This window comes from Xiphophorus hellerii, chromosome 1, assembly GCF_003331165.1.
Source record: "Xiphophorus hellerii strain 12219 chromosome 1, Xiphophorus_hellerii-4.1, whole genome shotgun sequence".
In the NCBI taxonomy this organism is placed as follows: domain Eukaryota; kingdom Metazoa; phylum Chordata; class Actinopteri; order Cyprinodontiformes; family Poeciliidae; genus Xiphophorus; species Xiphophorus hellerii.
The window spans coordinates 23,227,336-23,233,392 of NC_045672.1; positions in this window are offsets into that span (position 1 = coordinate 23,227,336).

A 6,057-nucleotide genomic window follows, 5' to 3' on the forward strand; every position below is an offset into this window, starting at 1 on the left:
GATAGTGCTTTGAGAGCCGTGAATTGCAAACGTATACAGAAAATGAGCTACAGATGTTGTATGAGCATCAACGTCAGATGTGTCTTAACTTTACTGATGGAAAACAAAGGAGTGGGCTACTTTTAGATTAATGTAAAATTAAAATTTCATGTCAATATAGCAGAGCCTAGAGGAAGCGTGGGGAAGCACAGAATCCAGGTTGTGTGGCTCCAGTGGGAATTTAACACGGTGATGGTGTTGAGTGAGTCATGTCATCTGCTGATGCTGTTTCACTGTGGTTTGTCAAGTCCAAACTGAGGACAGGGCACAAGCCCACACTGTCAAAGCCATCACTACCTGCTTTAATTACCACGACCAACAAACCCACGCCACTCACATCCTATTTAGAATCGAAGAGAGGCATAATGAAGAGGAACTTGAAAAATACCAAACCCAATAATGAAGACCATCTAAATGTCATTATTTAAACAACTTTGGCTTTCTTAACTTTTTAGCAGTGCCAAAGACTGATTACTAGCACTGTTGTAATGTAGCAATTTATGTAAAAGAAGGACTGATCATGTATTGATGAGTAGATATGCTAGATAGGACATGGACAGACTTTAAAGTAAACTGATATTTCTGAGTTTTAAAAAAAATCATGTTTTACCGATCTTCTCCATTATTTTTATTTTCATAGAAATTGAATGTTGTTTTTTTTATTAGCTACAAGCCATAATCATCTAAATTAACAGATATAAACTTTATTAACTAAGATATACTATATGTAGGAGTTTTGCTTTTATAATTAAACTATTTGCTTCTCAAAAATACTCTACTTTACTTAGATGTACATGTACATTAATGTGGCCTTATTGGCATACTCAGTTGTTATTACATATCTTTTATAAAAAATGTTTGTTAGTTTTCTGAAACTATTCAATTACTCACAACTTTTTTACAACTGTTTTGTGGATTACATAATATATGCCATTCACATGTATATTACAACAACCTTAGCCTGCTTATTTTAATAATAACATTCATGTTGATCATATTTAGAACTAAAACATATCTTTATTTTTGTTTTACATAGAAATAACATTAAGAAGAATGATCACTTTAATGTGATTTATTTGGATATATTTGATCAGTTATCTGTGAATATAATGATAAAACATATAAAATAACGCCAGGTATGTTTAATCAAGCTTGTGTGTGCATGAGCAGTCAAGTGTAACCTGTGAAATATTGCTATTGCTTTAAAATGGCGACACCCCATGGCGGCTTTCTGTCAATGATTTACTGACGTCTTTCTGTTTTGTCCTCTAGGTGGCGCACACTCTCTTCCCTAACTTTTCTTGCTTTTCTAAGAACACAAGGATGTATTTAAGAGTCTTCCACTCTGCTACATATACAGTGGCTTAACAAATACGTTTTTTTTTCCTAAGGAGCCTATAGGAAAGACATCTTAAATAATAAAAAAAGTTATGCTAGTAGTTCAGCCATATCAATGAAGGATCAAGAAACTAAGTTGTATTTGAAATGTTATATTATTGTGTCCTTTTCACACCGAGATATTTGTTTTCTTTTAATTTTCTGTTTTGTCTTTGTGTTCACCGTAATGATGTATTTTTCCCTATTTGCTGTATTTTCTAAAATGTACGCCACCTAGAGGACAAACAGAAAGACGTCAGTAATGTTTAATCTTTTGAAAATTCTGTGGGGTTTTTTGTTCTTTTTGTGTTTGCGTTGCATCTTTGTTCTTTGAGACGTTATTTCTCTCCTTTTTGTTTTCTTTCCAGCAACTTTAGGTTCTTACAAGAGTGCCCTACAACAACTTCCAATCTGCCATGCCCATGCTCAATTTCAGAGCATAAACATGCGTGGTTTCATGTCTGGTAGACTTTCCAGTGTCGCATTCCAGGCGGACCTTTGAAGGTGACACGATTTTATCTCCCAAATAAACAAGGGTTCTGACCGCCTTGTCTGCTTTGCCAGGCATGTGACCTCTCCTACGGGGTGCATGCTAACCCATGGCCTCTGCGCTACCGCTGCCGGTTGTAGCTTCTCTGTTTTCAGGAGAAAATGTTTTCCATTCCTTCGCCAATGAATGCCACCTTTGTCCCTTCAGCCTCCATCTTATGTGAGAAAGCCCCCCACCTCCCACCTTGCTGGACTCACCAAGCCTCCACAAACTTAACCTCTTCCCCCTCCACCTAACACAGGAAAGGAAGCATGCTGGTGCTGGTGCTTTCATTCAGACTCTGTAATCTGGAGGTCTGGATAAAACCTTGGCTAAGAAGGCCTGTGTTGAGGTTGTTTATGATTGACAATTTAAGGCAATCATTTCTGAAATTAATAAAAGAAACCCTTTGGATCATATACAATACATACGTTTTATTACTGTAGTGAGTCAGACAGGTAGACAATGTGGTGCAATGAACATGGTAGGAAATATCTGTTAGTTCTGGGGCATTTAAAGCAATAGCAAACACTTTCATTGTTTTGTTCACAACACTAATTATATTTAAATTTCAAAACTACTTAAGCGTGCTCACTTATTCATATCTCCCATCGCCAAGGGAGCATTCTGTTTGGTGTGTGGCACCTAGCTGCTTAAAACATCCTAATTTAATCCAATTCTAGCTTCATTTAAACCTCAAACCGTCAACACGCTTGAGTGTCAAAGTCTTACATAATAATAAGAATCCAAAAGTGTTCCGTGTTTCCTAACAGAGTGACAGAGTTTGAATAGAAACAAATTAAATTGCATAACAGACTTATCACAAAGAGCAGAGATAGACAAATTGGAGTCAAGCTAAGTAAGAACTCTGCCAAATCTCTTGGAACAAAAATGTAAACGATCAGTAAGTTCTGCTTTTAAACAGCCTTGAACCAATCAGAAGTCGTCCCTCAAATGTTCAGCTCCGAAGGCAAACATCCCACCTCTACTTGTATCTGTTTTTTAGTAATTTATGGTTCATGGGAAAATTAGTCCTTATTTTAAAAGGGCTTCCTTCCTCCAGTTGCCTCAACGACCTCTGACCCCTAAACAAATAATGAACTCTGGACAAAAGCTGCGCTGGTGACACCTGTCAGTGTTACATGCCTTGCAAGTTGCACTATTTACTGAGTATGCAACACCAAGCAGCCTCATTAAGTGCAACCACCTTTCTTATCAGTTGTGAAAAATATATATTTTTTGTGTTTCTTATTTAGCTGAAACAGCAACAAAAAAGCCTCAAGTCTTACGCGTTTACCGCTGCACTTCTGCAGGTGAGTGCTGTTGTCACCTGAACACGGTGACTGTGTCCAAACCTGGACACCCTGTAGACCCCTGGAGCCTCTCTGAACCCGTACAGTACAGACATCACACACACTCACACACACACCTCCTTCCAATCGTAGCCATCCCTTCATTTCCCCTTTCCTTCCCGCCTCCTCTATTTCATCCTCCTAGCTTCCACACCCTTCCTCACCCACCATCCCCCATCCTCACCGTTCAGCTATCCCACTGCCCTGCCATCTCGCAGCATTCCGAGGGCCGTGCACACAGAGGCCTATTGTGAGCACAGCGAGACGGCAGAAGGCGGCATACAGTCAGAGCAACAGAGAAAGCCGATGTGCGGAGATGAAATGGACTCGATATACTGACACGGATCTGCAGTGATGTTGTGCTGAAAGTTACTGGATGCTGTTAATGTGGCACAACTGAGCATTGGCAGAGAAAGTACTCAAACACTGCACTTAAGTAAAAGTACAAATAAACAGACAAAAATGCACTATAGTACTTTTCTACTTGAGTAAAAGTACTTAAATTACTGAAAGTAACAGTACTTGTTGGATGTATTTCCTAACGTAATCGTCTAGAATATCATTACGTGTGCCTACCATGTATGTTTTCTTTAATACATCCATATTTTTGTGCTATTTTAATCAACAATACTGCAGATGATGTAAGTTTTTATTATGGTTACTGCCTGTGACACAGTTTAAACTGTGCATCAAAATTCAGGGATAACATGCAGAGTTAAATGCCGTTAAGCAAAAATAAGAAACAGGAATGATTATACAGTTAAACGTTTTTATTTAACACAAAGCAAAACTAATGTGTTATTTGTATTTTAACTGCTGCAAATGCATTCAAATAAAAGTTATCTGCCTGAAAAAATGGACAGTAGACATTTTAGCTCTAGTTTTTCATCGCCTCAACTGTTTAAAAATACTTCAAAGTTTTAAAGTGTTGAGCCACATGGAGCCGTTTATTGAACCAGATAATGCGAATAAGTCATTGGGTACTTTCAAACTAATAAATAAAAATAACACAATCTGGCATGAATGTAACATGTAACACAACACATTATAGAAAAGCATTGTAGTTGAAAGTATAGATACTTTATGTAAAATGTAGTGGAGTAAAAAGTCAATAGTGCACGATTAAGTACAGATGCACAAAAAGATGTACTTAAGTACATCTTTTTACATCTTTGTACAGTAACAAAGTACTTGTACTTTGCCACCACTGCACCTGAGTTTGTTGTTCAGGTGGTTGCAACCCGTTTCTCATGCAATAACAAGTGTCAGAAAGTCTTTCACACATTTATTACATCAGATTTGCCACCTGTATCCTAGCTTAACCAGATTATGTTATTGTTCAAATTTTTTATGCAAACCTACAGCAGGTTTTGCTCAAGTCTGATTCCAATTATTCTAAACCTGAATTATTCTTGGTTATCTCCTAAATTAAAAGAGATTCTCACTTAACCACATTTTTTATCATATGACATTTTAGCTGTGACCTAAACTTGCAGCTCTGTGCCTGCTTAGTAACTATTAATTTAGCTGGTTTATTTATTAGTACAATCCTCATATTTGTTATTCCCTAAATCCATCAGCAAGATAAGGATTTATTCAAATCAAATTCAAATAAATTTGCAATGTTTTCCTCAAGCAGCTGCTTTGCCTGCTGTATGACAATCTGACTTCTTCATTGTTTAATAAGCTTGGGGTAAATTAAAACACAGCCTAAATAAAATCAAAACCATTTGCTTTTTGTTGTTGACAGGGGTGGATATCAAATCACTAATCTTCTAAGTTTTGTTCCAAATGTAATTCCAATCTGTCAGTCTTATCGACTCGCTAGCGGTGAATTCTTAAACTATTCTGTCCCGTGTAAGGAATGAAGATGGCTTACTGGAAGGTCATAACCCAAGAATCGTAGTGCCTCTTATTGGAACAAAGAAGCTCATTCATCTGGGCTTATCTCCTGTAGACGTACTTAATAAAGATCACTCATGTGTTTCATCACACCTCTGGCTCAGCTGCATAATAGAGATTCTTGGTCTGTGAGAGCAATTTTATAAAAATGTCTGTCGTTAAAGTAAGAAAGTGTTTCAGAGCCACCAAAATGTAACATCTGAAGGTTTTTTGGCAGACCACCTGTCTTTGCTTGGTGGCTAAATTAAATTTTACATCGATCCTCGTAGGGTTGTTCTTCAGATTGGATCTCACAGCTTGGTGTCACATGTTTTCATATCTGACCTTTTGGTAGGTTTAACATTACTAAGAATGCAACAAAACAGTCACTTTAATAAGATATCCCAATTTCAAATGTTATTTTACAGTGCAATAGACCAGAACTGATTTTGTGTTGCATTTTTATAACAAGATTAAAAGAAACAAGCTAACTAAATATTAAAAATTCAAAAATTCTTCACAGAAAATAATGCCATATACCAAAGGTACATTTGATATGCGACTTTATCAGAATTTTATCTGTTTTCATAAGCAACAGGGTTTTGATCATTTGATAGATCATAATAGGAGTTTCATCAAATCTCAGATGTCCAAGCTGCATGCATCCGAATCCGTTTTCTGATGCTGATGGTTCATTGTCTTCTTAATGTGAAAGTGGAGGTGCATCTATTGGCCAGCAGGTCAAGTCATGAAGGAGGGATTTGGTTAAAAAAAATAACCCTGAGAGCTTAGCTGCTCCCAGATTAAGAGGGGAGGGAAAGGAGGTTCAGGTTACAGCCTGACAGGAGGTCTGGGGGAAGGACTGGCATTTTGGAATAT